Here is an 18482-nt window from a genome sequence, read left to right on the forward strand (position 1 = left end):
GGTCAGCAATGACGCTGACGAGCCGGCCGGTGAGCGTTGCAGCCCCGCCCCTAGCGTCCAAGATCTATCCCACATGCACAGTTACTCGCAGCAGGTCGAGAAAGGCAGCTGAGAATGAGAGCAGTTTAAATCTGGCCAGTATCGATTTGGCTGAGATGTTTTTACCAACCCTGTACCACGAGGGTTTAGAGGGTGGTAAAACGAAGAGTAGTAAAGTGAAAGAGAGTAAGGGAGAGGAGGTAAACCTGCCCTTAGCGAGGAGAAAAGTTCTAGAGGCAGGAGATAAAGATGAGAAACAGATAGAGCTGTTAAAAGGTCCAGGGTTGGACATGGATGATCTGTCTGGTTTGGCAGAACTGTTTGAAGAAGTTGAAAATTCTAAAGGTGTTCCCGATAATGAAATGAGGGCAGTCCTAGATGAAAAGGGTGCCCTTGCCTTGAAGAAGTCTGCTGGGTTGGCAGATGAGGTTGTTTCAGCCCGCGGGGTTGAGTTTACTCCGGAAGGGAGTTGCCCAGAGAGTAACTGGGAGAATCAGGGGAATTTAGAGTTTGGACCGGGTACGGGTATTGAAAGCCTGGAAGAGGCAAATGTCCCGTTGGAGTGTGTCCAAGATGTGGATGCATGTGGCACTGAACCTAGTAATGAAGCTCAGAAAAAGTCTGAGGTATTTGATTCAGTTGACAGGGAAGGCAGTCCTTGTGGGTCAGTTAGACTTGGTTCAGCGAAGAAAGGGTTAACCTTGGTAATAGTGGGAAGTGAGAGTTCCCAGGTGTTTGTGCTCGAAGGTGTGTTAAAAGTTAATGCGGAGATCAAAAGTGGGGAGATGAGTATTATCATTGAAGGAAACGGGAAATATGTAGTTCCCAATTCGAATGAAGAAAATTTAAAACCTGCGGATCACTTACAGGTTGAGTTGGAAGATGACGGGGCCCCCCATGCTATTGTTATTACAGAGTGTGGTGTGAAAAGGCAGAATTTGAAATGCTGCTTGAACAAAGAGTTCGAACTGAAAACTAATAGCCTGAGGGGTCCTGAAGAGAAAGCTAGCAACTTGCGTAAAATTAAAGAATTGGGTGGAAATTCAGAAGATGGTCTAAGTTTGGGACACAGTGTTGATAAAATAACTCCTATGAAAGAAGCGGGTGAAAGCCTATTTTGCCAGGGTACCCAAGCTCCCCACGTGGGAACTAACCGGAAAAGAGACAAGGGTTAATGGGGGCGCCATTTTTAAATAGCAGAAACTGGTTTTAAGGGATTTCGACAAAGCCTGTGAATAATAAAAGACAACCCCCATGGAAGCCTGCCTGTTGAGTTTGAAAGCAACATGACGATTAGTATTTGCATGAACTTTTGTAGTATACACGTAAGCTTAAGATCACAACTCTTTAGTTTTGTTTGCTGAAAGGAAAAAAATGGGTGGTTACTAAATTGGAGTCTGATGCTACAAGACTTTAGTAGGGTACAAGATATTAAGATATTAAAGGAAGTGACAATTGTAATCGGTAACCATCTAGATGCTCAGTTGAATGTATAACTTACTCTGTAGTGAAAAAGAAAAGCTTTTGTATTGTGTTAGATTCTAAAATCCTGTAAAACTCTGTACTACTTCATTTTCACTGCTGGTGAAAACACTTTGGAGAAAGGGGGTGTTACGAATGTGCCACAGCTCTGAGGGGCCGAAGGGTGCGGGGTAGCCCCCTCCTTTGTGAGAATCGCAAGATCACTATTAAGTCAGTTCAGGAGACCCAGGAAATGAGAGAAAGACATACAGAATCCACAAAGAGTTGGAATGTGTCCTGGCCTCCGAAAGGCGGACCTATTGATACCGGCTATTGTCTCTTGGAGACGGACTTGTGTATTGCATCCTGTACGATGCATCGAAGCCCCAGGCAATGAACCGAGGAGGAGGTTGGTGGAGGGATTGCATCATCCCTACCTGATTGACACCTGAGACCCTGTGAGTCAGGATAAAAAGAGGGTCTGTGGGAACAGCCCCTCAGACGCACCAGAAGAAACGCTAACGATCCCGTAATAGCAAAAACCAGTGGAAGGCCACGTGCGTCCTTTTCCGTTTGCCCCGGAATCGGTGGGCCCTATACCACGGCAGAACGGTTTTTAGCTAACAACAGGGAAATCAACTCCCAACGACTCTCGAAGGATTGACATCATAAAAGGAATGGGCAAGTTTTAACCCGTCTTTCTCTCCAACCCAAAAAGCTGCAGCTTGAATGAACTGAGTGACTTTTATATTTCCATCGGACAATACATTAACCCCTAGACGATAGAGCTATTTCTTATTGATTACTATTAGACCCACGCTTTTATATTTAGTATTGATGACGTATATTATCTGTGTGTTTGCATTGATATTATTTTGTGTATTTTTATCAATAAATACTGTTAAAAATAGTACCATCAGACTTCAACGGACCTCTCTATCTTTGCTGGTAAGTGACCCAGTTACGGGGTACGTAACAGGGTGAAAGGTGAAAAGTTTAAGGGGAACATGAGGGGAAACTTCTTCACTCAGAGTGTGAAATGGGCTGGCAGTGCAAGTGGTGCATGAGAGCTTGATTCCAATGTTTAAAAGAAGTTTGGATAGGTACATAGGGATATGGAGGGCTATGGTCTCGGTGCAAGTCGATGGGAGTATGCAGTTTAAATGGTTCAGTACAGATTAGATTGGCTGAAGGGCCTGTACTGTACTTTTCTATGAATCTATGGACATGGAGGGGAGGTGTTTGCAGAATTATGGGATGAACATGTGCCACTGGGACTACCAGAGAGGAACTGTGTTTGACATGGACTAGATGGACTGAACAGCCGGTTTCTTGTGCTATGTGATCTGTGACTCTATTGATAAAGTCGATGTGGGAGATGTATGGTAGATTCTGCTGTGGATGGGTCAGACTGAACAACAGTGGTGCTGCATCAGCTGCAACTGTACTCTGTTGTTTTCACTGATTTCCATGTCTTCGAACAGAGAATGGCGTCATTATTACCTGTTTTGCCCATATGTGTCTCCAGGCTCCACTACCTGTTACATGTCCTAGTGAGACGTGAAGATGAGTCATAATTGTTAAGTTGAAACAGAAAATCTGTAAAACAAGACAACTACCTGTTGGTTTAACTACCACAAAATATACAAAAATCCTGCTTCTACTTTTCTTTGAGGATGAGAATTCCAAAGACTCATGACCCTCTGGGGTCTTAAATTGGCAACCTCTTCCTTTTAAACAGTGGCTCCTGATTAAAATACTCCAAAAGGAACATTCACCCTGTCACAACTCCCCAGTAAATCACAGGTGGAGCAAGCAAGTGGTTTTGCAAAGTTTGCTTGGCTTGACATGATGCAAAATGTACTCAACCTTATGATGTCCTTTGCAGACACCATACACAAATACTGAGAGGAAGCATAGTCAACATTGCTTCTACAGAACTATCAATTGATCATATGATTCATCTGATTTAATTTACTGAATCAGGTGATTAAAGATGGGGACAAATTTCAGCCTTAGTATTCCCAGCATCCAGTGTTGAGTTTCAGAGGCTTTAAAATGTTCAAATCCCTAAGTGCTTATGTAATTTTCTGATCCTCACTTCCTTGGACCATGGTAGTTATGCCTTTCTGTATATTTCATTTCTTTTAATTCTCCTTTAGGGATACTTATTAGTGAAATACAGAAAATATGAAGTGCTTATCTACATATATTTTAATTAGGACCAAATTATGCTCAGAAATCCTGGGGAGCTGCTTAATTTTTATTTCCCTTTTCTCCCCGCAGCAGAAGCTTAATGAAAATGGCTTCAAACCCAAATAACTGTGCTTCAGTTTAATTTCAGAGAATAAAGGCATGGGATTTCTCATTTGCAGTGGTATTGAAATATGCATAGAAATTTGAACAAATTTGCTTTTCTTTAATGAGTAAACTGCATAAAAACTGTTTAATTCATGTTTTGAAGTATTTGCACCTATTTATTGTTCAAGTTTCAACCACTGGGCATTTTCAGGTGCGATGCTCGTAGCACGTGCTACTTCCCTGTCATTATTCACACAACTATGGAAGCATAGAACAGTTACAACACACTAGGAGTTATTTGTCCTTGTGCATCTGTGCTAGTCGACAAAGAGCTACCTGATCTATTCCCAGATATCAACATAGAATGTGCAGATCTCGCAGTTCATAACTCTAAGTACACATCCAGGCTATTTCAAAATGTGCTATGGGTTTCTGGTAGCATAATTTCAGGCAGTGACTTCCAAACAACTCCGAAAAAAAATTGTTTCCTCATCATCTCCTGAACTCTTCAACCAATACTTTAAATTTATGTGCCCTGACTTTTGACCCTCCATATAGGTAGTAAGACCTTCCAATTAACTCTCTCTAGTCCCAAAAGGGGGATGTCAGAAGTAAGTTTCTCACACAGAGAGTGGTGGGTCCATGGAATGCACTGCCAGAAATGGTAGTAGAGACGGATTCAATAGGGTCTTTTAAGAGACTCTTAGATAGGTATATGGAACTCAGAAAAATAGAGGGCCATGCGGTAGGGAAATTCTAGACAGTTTCATGGTCGGCACAACATTGTGGGCTGAAGGGCCTGTAATGTGTTGCAGATTTCTATGTTTCTAGGTACCAATAAATCATTAAATCCACTTCACATCTCATATGTTTTATAAAATTTCAGGAATCTTTCTGGTTCAAATTTCCATTTGCATGGCAAAGTCTTTAAAACTCCTCAAGTTATTTTATTTGTCCTCGGAATTACAATGGATTTTCATCTCCCTTAACTTTTCTGATAGGCAGATAGATGGAAGAGGCAGCAAAGGTGACGGTAACAGCCATGCCAAGAACTCTCCTTTTCTTTGGATTGCAGGAAACCTGGAGAGCTTTAAAAGGTCTGTCAGGTTTATGCAAGGATCTTACGCTGGGAACATGTGCACAATGATACCAATATAGTCAAATACTCGACAAATGATGTTACGATATTTACTCTTGCCATAGCTGGTGTTCCAATACTTCAGCACTCCTCTAGAAATATTCCACCAACCGTAGGACCTGTGAACCGACAGAACCTTTATGCTCTACAGCTTGTTCTTCTGTCAGACACACAGAAATGGTTATAGGGAATAGTCCCAGTTTTACCCGCCTTGATGTGCTGCAGTTACAATAGACTGCCACATTTAAAGATCGTCTGGGAGCTCCAAAAAAATGGCCACAGACTTTCAAATTGACTCAGTGCATCTCTCATCGCCTACCTCCTTCCTCCACTGGATTCATCTTGCTGGCTAAACTGTAATATGAATTGAAGAGTTTAAGGGAAGTCCTGATAGAAGCTTACAAAATCATGAGAATTATCGATTCACGGCTAGTAACCTTTTCCCAGAGTAGACATGTTTGATATTAGAGACCATGCATTTAAGGTGATGGGGGAAATTCAAAGGAGATATGCAGGTCAGGTTTTTACACAGAGAGTGGTGGGTGTCTGGAATGGATTGATTAGGGGTGATGGTGGAGACAAATATGGTATAGGTGATTAAATGACTCTTAGATAGGCACATGAATATGCAGACATGCAGGGGTATGAACCATGGGCAGATAAAAGGGGATAGGTGTCATTAGCTTAATTAATTCAGCACAACATTGTGGGCTGAAGGGCCAGTTCCTGTTCTATGTTCTATATTGAGAATCATGATTGGTCTTTGGGTACCATCAGTTCTGCTCTACACTCTAGGGAATGAGTTATTCAATGTATGTTCTGCAGCTAATAACTTCTGCTTACGAATACAGCACCTGCTTGACTTATTTGTGCATTTCTGACTAATAACCCTCACAGATATTCTCTATAGTCACTTGGAAGGAAATGCTCAATAGAAGAGACAAGTGGCATGATGCAGGTGTACATGGCATGAATCATAACAGGCTTTCTTCTGACGCAGGGAGAACTTGTTCAGGCCCACGAGCCAGGCCAAATACTTGGATATAAGTGTGGATCCTGATTATACTGGTGACAAACACAAAGTACTTTCATCTGTCTCTTCTCTTCTGTTGCAATCACCAAAAGAATTTCCATCCCCAGCACTAGATATGATGCAAATGGAAGCATATTGAGAAAATATTGCTCAGTTAAGAACAAAGCATTTACAAAGTTATTCAATAACAATGCTCCCTGCAATAATTTCTCAATAATTATAAAATTAATCCAATATGGTTTGGTTTCACATTATGACACAGATAGAAGCTCCCACACTTCATAAGTGGCAGTCTACAGTGACTCTAGCACATAAAAGAGGACAAAACTGGGACTATTCCTTGCATCCATTCCTCTGATTTTGACTCAGAAGCAACCTGAAGAGCAGGAGATCTCCATGGGTGGATGCTAGCTGTTCTTTTGCATTCTTTTCGATATTGCCAATTCAAAACAATTCAAGATAGTCATAAAACACAGTTTAGAAGTTTACAGGTCTTACAGTTGGTGGAATTTAAATAGAGAGGTCAAAGGTTCAAATTACATTTATTATCAAAGAATGTATAACTCATACACCTTGAGATTTGTTTGCTTACAGGCAGCCACAAAGCGAGAAACCTGAAGAGCCCAATGTATTTTTTTTGTAATTTATTTTTTTATTGAAGTTCATCATCAAACAAACTTTTCCATAAGATGTATTTCAGACATTGTACATATATATCATATAATCATATATATCACAAATCTCCACAAAGTATTTATCTGAGGTATACACTTATAGAAAAGAGTGGAAAGAAAAACAAGCAAAAGGAAAGAACTATGTACAAGTAGGGAGTGATCTTTTTTTTACAACAGATTCATTGATTTGTGAGAATAAAATCAGGCCTAGGAGGGATTATGTAGTTAAGTCATTTTTCTCAAATTGAATCAAATTGTTCCAGCTTATGATTAACAGATGCTGTTATCTTCTCCGTTTTGTAAATGTCCATTGTAATTTCCATCCATGTATTTAAAGTTGGGCTCTCCTGTGATAACCATTTCCTAGTAAGAGTCTTTTTACCAGCCACCAACAGTATATTCATTAAATATTTATCTCTTTTCAACCATTCTTGAGGTATATATCCAAAATATATGGTCTTACTCTCTAAGGTTATTTCACATTTAAAGATGTCTCATAGGGCATTGTGAATCCCCCTCCAATAGTTTTTGATAACAGGGCAGTCCCAAAAAATATGATAATGATTTGCATTTTGATTTCCACAATTTCTCCAGCAAACAGGGGAGGTTACTATCATAAATGGATTTCTGAGAGGGTGTAATAAAATATCTTATCAAGTTTTTCCATCCAAACTCCCTCCATTTCTGTGAACTGGTACATTTCCATTGATACCTCCATATTGTTGTCCATTCTTCCTCAGATATAATTATCCCTCCTTCCTTCTCCCATTTTGTTTTAATGTATGAAGTCGAATGTGTTTTAAGATTTGACAACCCCTTATACATGCTTGAAATGATTCTACTATCATTATCTGAACTATATGCTTTTCTAAAGAGCTCTATCAAGCATGTATTTGCCTTGGTTACATTTTTAAGCATCTTATTAACATATTGTCACATCTGTAAATACCGATAAAAATCTTGTTTTTCTAATGTGTTTCTCTTTAAGCATTTCAAAACTGAACAGTGTTCCTTCTTTCATTATGTTGCAAAGAACTGTTATTCCTTTAGCTGTCCAGTCCTTAAATCTAGCATCCAATTTATTTGGTGTAAGATCTGAGTCATATGCACACCATTTAAGAATTGCAATATCTCCCTTTAGATTATGTTCTTTTATAGTAGCTTTCCATATTTTAAGAGTCAATTTCACCCATGGGTTAACAATAGTATTTATGTACCTTTGCAGGTTGGTATCAGCCAAAATTGCTTGTATGGGGATGGGAAGAGCCCGCTCCTTAATGTTTTTCCATTGAGTGTCATATGACGGGTTGCACCAACATATCACAGCTCTCAACTGTGCTGCAAAATAATAATCTCTAAGAGAAGGCAAGCCCCATCCCCCCTTTGCCTTTGCTAATTGCAAAGTTTTGAGATGAACTCTAGGCCTTTTACCCTGCCAAATATACCTTGATAGCATCTCGTTCCATTCATTGAATTGATTTTGATTAATCTCTATTGGTAGGGTTGGAAAGAGATATAACAGTCTGGGCAGTATATTCATTTTAATAGACTCAATCCTTGAACTGAGACTGAAAAAAGGAATCAGGTTCCATCTTGCCATATCTTCCTTAATTTTTTATATAAAGGCTGATAATTACATTCTGATAATTTTGCCAAATCTTTTGGCATAATGATGCCCAAATATTTGAAAGACTCTGTGTGCCATACCCAGGGGTATCGACTTTCAATTTCTCTTGGTGGGCTATAGTAATATGAAAGTAATTGGGTTTTATCTATGTTGATCTTGTATCCTGATAATTGACCATATTGTTCAAAGGATTGCATCAATATAGGCAAAGAGTATGTTGGTTGCCCTAGATAGATCAAAATGTCATCCGCATAACAAGCCAATTTATGCTCTGTCCCTTTAATAGTAATTCCCCTGATATCTTCATTTTGTCTGATGTATTGAGCTAATGGTTCCAGATATAACGCGAAAAGTAGTGGTGACCATGCACAACCCTGTCTCGTACCCCTTTATAGGGTAAGACTATTTGATAAATATCCATTGATTTTAATCCTAGCAGTAGGATTGTCATATAGTGTCTGTATAGTTTTAATAATTGTGCCTTGGAAACCAAATCCATGTAAAACTCTGTAAAGAAAATTCCAATTAACCGAATCAGATGTCTTTTCAGCGTCCACGCTTATCACTATTGCTTTGATTTTATTTTTTTGTATATGATCCATAATGTGAAGTGTATATTGTCTTGTGTCTGGCATTGTCATATAAAACCTGTCTGATCGTTATGTATCAGTATGGGTAGAAACTCCTCTAATCGTTTTGCCATGATGGAGGTAAATACCCTATAATCTACATTAAGAATGGATATTGGTCTAAATGACCCGCATTCCATTTTATCGTTGCCTTCTTTTGGTATAGCTGAGATTATCACTTCCTTCCAACTGGGTGGCATTTGTGCCTTTTTTAGAGCCCAGTTCAGTGTGGAGAGTAAAACAGGAATTAACTCATTTTTAAATTCTTTGCACCACTCTGCCGTATACCCATCTGATCCTGATGACTTGCTTAATTTAAGCCTATTAATTGCAGCTTTTAATTCAACTTCAGTTATGTCAGCAGTCATCGTTCTATTTTGTTCTTCGCTTAATGTGGGTAACTCTAGAGAATTCAAGAAGGTGTCAATTTGGGTTCTGCTTCCCCCTGGAACTTTGGAATATAGAGTTTTGTAAAACACTTCAAAAGCTTCTTGAATTTCACTTAGCTTATTTTTTATCATTTTCATTCTTTGGTCCTTAATTCTATGAGTTGTATTTTCTGCTATCTTTTTTTTTATTTTCCACGCCAGTATTTTCATAGATTTCGATCCACTTTCATAATGTCTCTGTTTTAGAAACATTAAGTTTTTCCTGATTTCTTGCATAGCCAAATTATTTATTTCATTCCTAATTCTTTTAATTTCCCCTAATGTATCCTGTGCCAAATTCAATTTGTGTTTTTTCTCTAGTTCCTTCAGCCTATTTTGTAATTCCTCTAATGTTTTATTCTTTATTTTTTTCTTATATGAAGATATCGCTATAATTTTCCCTCTTAAGACCCCCTTCAGAGTATCCCATAAAATGGGAGGTGAAACCTCTCCATTATCATTAAATTCTAAGTAGAGACCAATTTCTTTTTTAATTTGTTCCTTAAAGTACGGATCATTGAGTAGACTTGAATTTAGTTTCCAAATAGTATTCTTTGGTTGTAGGTCAAAATCAACATATAAATATATAGGTGCATGGTCACTTACATCTATTGTCCCAATTCCACAGGTGTTTATTTTGTCTTTGTCTTTTCCAAATGTAATGAAATAGTTTACTCTTGTATATATAGAATGGAGAGCAGAATAATGAGTGTAATCCCTTCTGTCAGGAAAAAGGTCCCTCCATATATCAATTAAACCAACATCCTCAAAAAGTGTATTAACTTTCTTATGTAAAGATTTTGTTTCATAGGTTTTTCTATTGGAAGAGTCTAAGTTTGGTTGTAATTGTAAATTTAAGTCTCCACCACATATCAGGAGACCTTCTGTTTCCGTTACCATAATATCAGTAATTTTCTGAAAGTAACCAATATCACTTCCCAGGGGTGCATATATATTCAATAGAGTAACTGAATTGCCGTCTATATTCCCCCTTACCAGAATATATCTGCCCTCTTTATCTCCCATTTCAAATACTTTTTCAAAATTTAGCTTACTTGAGGTAAGAATAGCAACTCCTCTCCTATGTCCTGATTTATATGAGGAGAAAAACAGATTAGTGAAGCCCATTCTCTTTAGTTTTTTGTGCTCATTATCACTTAAATGAGTTTCCTGTAAATATACTACATGGGCTTGTTCTTTTTTCATTTTGGATAAAATTCTCTTACGTTTGATTGGATTTAATAGCCCATTGACCTTAAAAGAAATGAATTTTACCTTGTCCTTAGCCATCTGTATTTATCTGTCAATGTATCATTGAAATTAGAACAAAACTTAATTGATCTACTCCCTGAACAAATATGAACCAGGAAACGCAAATAATAACAAAAATGGCAACGAACGTGTGATTCCAAGGCTGAGGTCTCTAGTAGATGACCCTGCGTTGAGCTAGAGGAAATGTCTAGCTGTGGGGGATAACCCCTCCTACTTGTGAGTTGAGGGCCCCCATTGCAGTATTCATAAAAGTCAGTGAATATATCCATTACACAGAAAAGATTTCCCTGTGTACTCCTCCTATATATACACACACTATATATATATACACACACACACATTACATACATACACATATATATATTCTCATTTTGGTGGGGAAAAAGGAGTAAGTGAGTGAATAAAGAATAACAACTTAAGTAATATAAAATCCACATTATAATAATTATTTCTCGAGATAGGTATATCACTGTGTACTTTTGCTTTTGTTTAGCTTCTCAACATTTTTAAAGTTAGCCAAACCTTATGGCTCTTCTGAAAGGGGTGAGGACTGCCTTTGGGAAACTCCTGGTCTCTTCCTGATATATTTCTCTCGGCCTCTTCCCGTCTCCTGCCTTCTCGATTCTCACACTATTTCCCAAGCGGAGCGGGATAATTCCTCAGCCAGGCTTTCCCTCGTTTTGGTCATGCTGACTGGCAACCCTCTGGCCTTCATGTCTGTAGTTGCCTCTTCCACTGTCAGGTACAGCCGCGTCCCGTTGTCATAAAACACTCGAAGTTTAGCAGGGTACGGAGTTTGAAATCAAATCTTATTTTGCTTTAGTACTCGCTTTACTTCAGAGTATTCTTTGCGTTTCTGGAGGACCGCGGGGGGGGGGGGTAATCTTGGTCAAAATATATTAATTTATCCTCTAAAAACACTCTCTTCTTACCCCAGCCTCTTCGTAGAATATCCACCTTGGTGCTGTACCGAAGGAATTTAATTATTATTGAGCGTGGTTTTCTATCCCGGGTAGTTTTCGGGACGAGTGCGCGGTGGGCTCTTTCGACTTCCAGCTCCATTGCCGGGGAAAGATCCAGCGCGTCCTGCAGTAACTTTCCAACAAACTCTGTCATCGACGAGCCCTCCGCTCCTTTGGGAACGTTGTAGATTCTGATATTTTTCCGCCGTGATCTTCCCAGTTTACCTTCTTGGTGATGTAATATTTTTACTGTCTTACTCAGTATCTGTTCCACGTTTTGAACGTGATCTTCCACCCTCTCAATTCGAGTCTCTGCCACCGCTATTTTTTGATTGACGCTGGCGAGCTCTGACTTAATATCACGGAGCTGCTGCTCTATTTCTTTCCAGAACTCCCTTATCTCTTTCAGGATTTCGAACATATTCACCGCCTCACCTGAATGAGGCCCAACGTCTGCCTCGCTAGCACGCGGTCGGGTAGGAGAGCCGCTCGCTGCACTCCTCTCGGACGCAGGTTCTGCAGTGTTGCTTTTTTTAATTTCCATTCCTTTTCCCCGTTCTTGCCCCTCTTTTCAGTTCAAATATTTTTTGAAAAATATTATATTTGATGGTTTAACGGGGCTTAATACACATTTTTCCAGAGGAGCTAGTGACTTAAGCTGACATTCTCGACGATGACGTCACCAGAAACTGAACCCAATTTAAAAAAAGATCAAAACCACTGCATTGAGAAAGAAGGGAAACAAAAACCACACATATGTCATGTAGAAAATAGGAGCAGATGGAGTAGGCCCCAGTCTCAGTCTCAGTTCATCATATTAGCGGGGCAAAAACTCGCAGAAACGACAGCTGCCAGAGTGGTTCACAGCCTCGGCACCTCAGAGGGAGAAATGAGCATTGTGGCAGAGCGAGCGAAATCAGCCCAACCCTCGCCTCCAGTCCGAACACTCGCGCTTTCCAGACTAAATTGTCAAGCACCGGGTAGTGCTTCACTCTAGGACCTGGATCCAGGTGCAGCGACACGTTTGGGCCACCCAGTCCGAAGATGTTCTCAATCTCATCAGATTGGCTCAGCACTTGGAGCAATCCAGCCTCGCACCCTGGGTTAGATGGACAGGCATCGAACCTCTTCTGTGTTGACTCCTCTCCAAGTCACTCACTCCAACTCCAACAGTGATACCAATACCATCCATGGACGTGCTGCACTTAAGCTTTGCGACACACCTGCATGGCCCATCCTTCCGATCAGAGATGATGTTAAATGCAAATATCGTGGTAATATTTGTCAGGTGTTTTACCATGTTTGTAGCATTGTGTTCTCAAAGTCAGAGGCTAGAACACTGGTACTCATTTCAGAGCTTTCCCTGGTGCCCACATATTAATCTGCATTCTTTGCAAGCTACTACACAAAAATATAGAGAATGAACAAAGTATACCAGAGAAATCATTGGATGAGCAAAACAAAGGCAAAGCCATAGAAGTAAGTTTTATTACACAGGGAGTGGTGAGTGCATGGAACGCTCTCTGCAAAGGAGTGGTGGTAGAGGATGATACGTTGGGGGCTTTTAAGAAACTCTTAGGTAGACACATGAATGATAGAAAAATGGGGTGGGGGCTATGTAGGAGGGAAAGGTTAGATTGTTTATAGAGTATGTTAAAAGATCAGCTCAACTTTGTGAGCCGAAGAGACTGTACTGTGCTTTAGTGCTCTATGTTCTAAGTTGCGAAGTTGCTAAAAGCTTCAAATGATTTAATACTTTAATGCACTGAGTTACATTGTAGAGTGAAAGCATCATGGCTTTAGACTTGAGCATTGATGAATTAAATGCTATTTTCTAGGATTATTAAGTTAAATTTTCTAACTTTAGAATGGGAAAGGTGCCAGATGGCAGCTGTGGTCCAATATGACTATATCAGGAGTCTTGGACTCTATATAAAGTGCAGGAGCCCTTCAGTCCTGATACTGAATTGATTGAGATGCTTTTTAAGGGACATAATACCCATTGACCCAACCAATATTGAAGAATGCTGGAAACAGCTCAAGAAATCCATCCATTCAACTGCAAGTGCGGTGCTTGAAGAGAAAATCTCCTGACTGGTTTCAAGAACAAAATGATTCAATTCAAGAACTGTTGTAGATGAAGCAAAGGCTTTATATGCGTCACCTGAAAGAGAACTCTGAAAGAAGCAAAGCAGCATTTAAGGCTGTGAAAGCCAAAGTTCAAAGGGAGATCAGGGCTATAAAGAACAACTGGTGGAATAAGAAAGCGGAAGAACTGCAAGTAACGTCAGACAGGAATGACTACCATGGGCTCTTCTCAGGACTGAGAGCTATCTATGGTCCAAGAAACAATACAGTGGTTCCAGTAAAAACTGCAGAAGGGAGCAAGCCATGCACTGACAGGAAAGACATCAATGAGCGATGGAGGGAACACTTCTGTAACCTTCTAAACCAACATGGTGCGGCTGACCGCAGTGCATGTGAAAGGCTCAGAACTGGACCGATAAGAGAAGAGCTGTGTGGATTCATCACTATGACAGAACTTAATAAGGCTTTGAAAGATACCAGAAGTGGTAAAGCCCTTGGGCAAGATGGCATTCCATCAGATGTACTGAAGCAAGGTGGTCCTGCTCTGAAGACTGAACTCCTGATGAAGGGTTTCGGCCCGAAACGTCGTCACTACCTCCTCCCATAGATGCTGTCTGGCCTGCTGAGTTCTGCCAGCATTTTGTGCTTTTGTTGAACTTATATACTGCTTGTTGGCAGAATCAATGTCTCCCTCAGGACTTCAAAGATGCGCTGATAGTCATCACCTACAAGAAGAAAGGCGACCGTAGTATTTGTGGAAACCACCGAGGGATCTCCCTTCTGCCCACAGCTGGCAAGATTATGGTGAAGATACTGCTCAACCAGATCAAGATCATCTCAGAAGATGTGCTTCCTGAAAGCCAATGTGGCTCTAGGGCTGGAAGAGCAACACTGACATGATTTTTACTTTGAGGCAACTCCAGGAGAAGGCAGTAGAACAGCAGCAACCATTGTACACTGTCTTTGTTGATTTCTCACAAGCATTTGATACGGTGGACAGAGGAACACTCCGGGAAGTGCCCAAAACTTCTGGTTGTCCAGATAGGCTGGTTATGATGATCAAGTTGTTTCATGAGAACATGTCTGGCAAAGTATCTATTGGAGGAGTCATCAGCGAAGCTTTCACCATCAACCACAGGGTAAAACAGGGATGCGTTCTTGCTCCAACTTTGTTCACACTATACCTTGCTGCAGTTTTGGAAATAATAATGGACCATAATTTGGACAAAGGTGTGTACATCAGGACTCACTGAGATGGAAAATTGTTCAACCTGTCAAGACTCAAAGCCTCAACCAAATCAAGAGAGTTATCTGTCAGAGAGCTTCTGTATGCAGATGACTCAGCCCTGGTTGCTACTGATGTTAATGTGATTCAAGAAATTGTAGACCGCTTCTCATTTGCTGCCACCCTTTTTGGCCTAAGAATCAATGTCTCCAAAACTGAACTCCTCCTCTGTGTAGTCCCAGTAAGATCCAACTACCAGTCATATCAGTCAATGCGGTAGCGCTGAAATGTTCTGACACTTTCACATACTTAGGAAACGCTGTGACCAGCACCAACACATCAGATCTGGAAGCTGAGAGAGAATTCAATCAGCTACAAAAGTCTTTGGTGCTTTGCAGAAGCAACTTTGGTCTCGCCACGCTATTAAAATGGCAAACAAGGTCAAAGTGTATAACACAGCTGTTTTACCATCTCTGCTTTATTCAACTGAAACGATGACATTGTATCGGAAGCACATCAAGAAATTGACCAAGACACAACTCAGGCAAATACTACACATCAAGCGGCAAGAGAGGGTACCAGATGTGGAGGTGCTCAAACATGCTGGGTCAGTCAGCGCAGAATCACTCATCACAGCTTCTCAGCTGCGTTGGACTGGTCACGTCACAAGAATGAGCGATGATCGCTTACCCAAAGCTGTTTTCTATGGCGAGCTACATGAAGGAACGAGGAAGCATGGTGGTCAGAAGCTGCGTTACAACGACGTGCTCAAGCACCATATGAAGAACACTGACATGAATGTCAACATCTGGGAGAAAGATGCTTTGGACAGAAGAAGTTGACGCTGCGTTGTCAAGAAGTCAATCCCAGCTAGTGAGGAGAAAAGGCAGAAGAAATATGAAGCAGGTCACGAATGCAGACATTTGGTGCTAGACCAGTCAGATCGCAAATACAACCAATGTGGGAGACAGTGCCAATTCAATGGTGGTCTTGTGGCCCATAAACGTGCCTGCAGAGACTAAACTCTCAGCACAGTCAACATCGAAATCGATTGACAGCTGAAGAAGAAGAGAAGAATTTTGTTGGAACCTAGGACAAACTGGTAGCAGTTTAAATGAAACTTGACAAAAATATTCAGGAACGATCTTACTGATAGAAATGGCTCAGAATGCTACAGTGCCAAAGTGAATGTTTTGATGCTGCACAGAAGACATTTGTTCAGTGAGGTAATGAAGAAGTTGCCTTTAATCCAGTACCCTCACAACCAGTGCAAACAGTGGGACTAGAAATGTCATGGAAGATTGTTTTTGATGTATGAAGAGCCTGTCGCAACATTGTATCTGAGATTCCTTCCTAAATCATCAACCTTGGAATGAGTTTATATACTGCTTAACAGGCGAACAAATTGAATCCAAGCTGTGGAATTAGAAACGTTTGAGCACACATTGATGGAGATGATTTCTAAAATTGCTGAAGGATTTCAGTCGGCACATAATTTCAGTTGTTTCATGAAGTGTTTGAGCATGCAGCAATAACAAATCAGGAGCTCCAGGAAGCCCAAAGGTAGCATTAATGTATTGAAGATCTCCGGTCATAAGTCTGCCAGTTTCAAGAATGAAATGATTTGATTGTGAAAACTTAGGTTTCAATTTGCAAAATTAGACCCAGGACACAAGCCACAGAAATGGCAGTCATGGGTTTTCAAAGCAAGAGAAACTCTGACTGTGGGACCTTTCAAGAGTTTATATTTCACCTGAGCAGACTGAGGAGATAAATTTAAACTGTTTACACTTCATTATCAATATAGCTTGGGAGTGCTTATTCACAAGTAGGAAAATGTACATCATAAAGTGCCATTAGCAAAAGCATCCAAATTTGAGGACCCACTCCAATATTGCACTGAAAACCTTAGTGCAGATGTGAAAAGTAGTTTCCAAGAATGGTTGAAAAGTCATGATACTTGGCAATATTGGGAAAAGACTGGCTCAAGGAATAAAGGTGGATTGAAAAAGAGAGGCTTTGGCAAACATTTTAGGATCACAAAATATATTCCTGATAATTATATATATAAGGTCACCCTTTGTCGCCCATGTTCTGAGGAATAAAGAACATACATTTAGACCTTGCTTCAGTTTCTCACTGCTTCTTGGTGGCATCAGCTGAAACATCTTTAGGTTCTGCACCTATGGGGATACCACTCAGCCACCTCTCACAGTGCTTCACCTTTTCACTGCCTCCCCTTGGTGAAACTGATTATAAAATATCCAATATTGCATGCATAAAAGCTGCGGGTAAGTACTATTCTTGGATTACTGCCACATACTCCACCCTCTCCCTGGACTCCGAGGTTGATCAAGACCTCTGTGGCCTTGATCCTGAACTAATCTTCTGAACGGGTGGCTTTCAAATTCATAACCTTACCTTTTTCCATCTCTGCTTCAGCTTGTCTATCACCCTCATTTGATACCCCAAGTTCAACTATTTCAATCATCTTCAGCTTAAACTTAACTAAACCACTTTGCTACAGAAAGCTTTATGTCTTAGTTCCCAATGTGTAGACTTCCTTATCCAAATCTATGTTTTGCCTTGCTCCACAGTGCAGCAGTGCCCCTCTGTGGAACCTTGGGAAATCAGGGCTTGAAGGTACCAACAGCAAAAATTGTATCCCTTCTCAAATATACCTAAAACTGTCCTTTCAAATACAGTGGTATTGAATATGGAACAGCAAGGTTTAGAAATTGAAAATTTGAAGATATGCAATTTCTAAACACAAATTAAGCAGTGTTCAATTCCTGCAACCAAATGGATAAGCATCAACATTAATAGTTATAATTTCTTTCATGTACAGAAAGATATCCAAGTGTAAATTCAGACAGGAGGATAAGGGTAAGAATACAGTTTGTGTCTGTCTGAATGCACTTTTGTGTATGGGATGGAAGTCGAGCAAAAGCACATTGAAAGAGGTGAGGGTAATGGGGGTGTGAGGTCGGGGGGGGGGGAGGGGGAACAGTTTGAAGAAGATTTTTGCAGGCAAAAAGGTACGTGACAAGATTTTGGTGTTGAAGAAGAGTATCCTAGAGTTTGTGAAAGTGGTGGAAGGGGCAATTGTTCATAGCAGTGCAGGGTGAGCAGGTAGCAGGTACTAATGTAGTTAGTAGGATTGCCTCAGAGAATATATGCAGTGAAGTATGGTTGTCGAAGTAGTTGGAGAGCCTGTACAGAGGTAAGTGCAGTGGTGAGTTGAAGCCAGTTGGCCACCATGGGTGAGAGATGCCAAGTTGATGAACCTCATGTTTTTGTTTAACCAGCTAGCCACCAGAAATTCAAAGCAAAATTTGAGGCCAGGCCAATGGATGAGATCTTAACAGCAAAACGAGGTATACCCCAAGTCTGACCTTTATCAGTGCTAAGGTGCTTGATTTTGCCAGAGCACAATAAAGGGCCCGAGTAGGAATAGTTAAAAATAAACTATTCCAGTCCTCTCTTCATCCCTGCCTGTTTTCCACTGATGGACTTTACTGGATGAATGCCTCTGTGTATATTGGATACGAAAAGCAACTGGACTTGGCAATGAGTCCTCATGTAATGAAATATTGCAGACATTA

This window comes from Hemitrygon akajei, chromosome 10 (genome assembly GCF_048418815.1).
Source record: "Hemitrygon akajei chromosome 10, sHemAka1.3, whole genome shotgun sequence".
Taxonomy (NCBI): Eukaryota; Metazoa; Chordata; class Chondrichthyes; order Myliobatiformes; family Dasyatidae; genus Hemitrygon; species Hemitrygon akajei.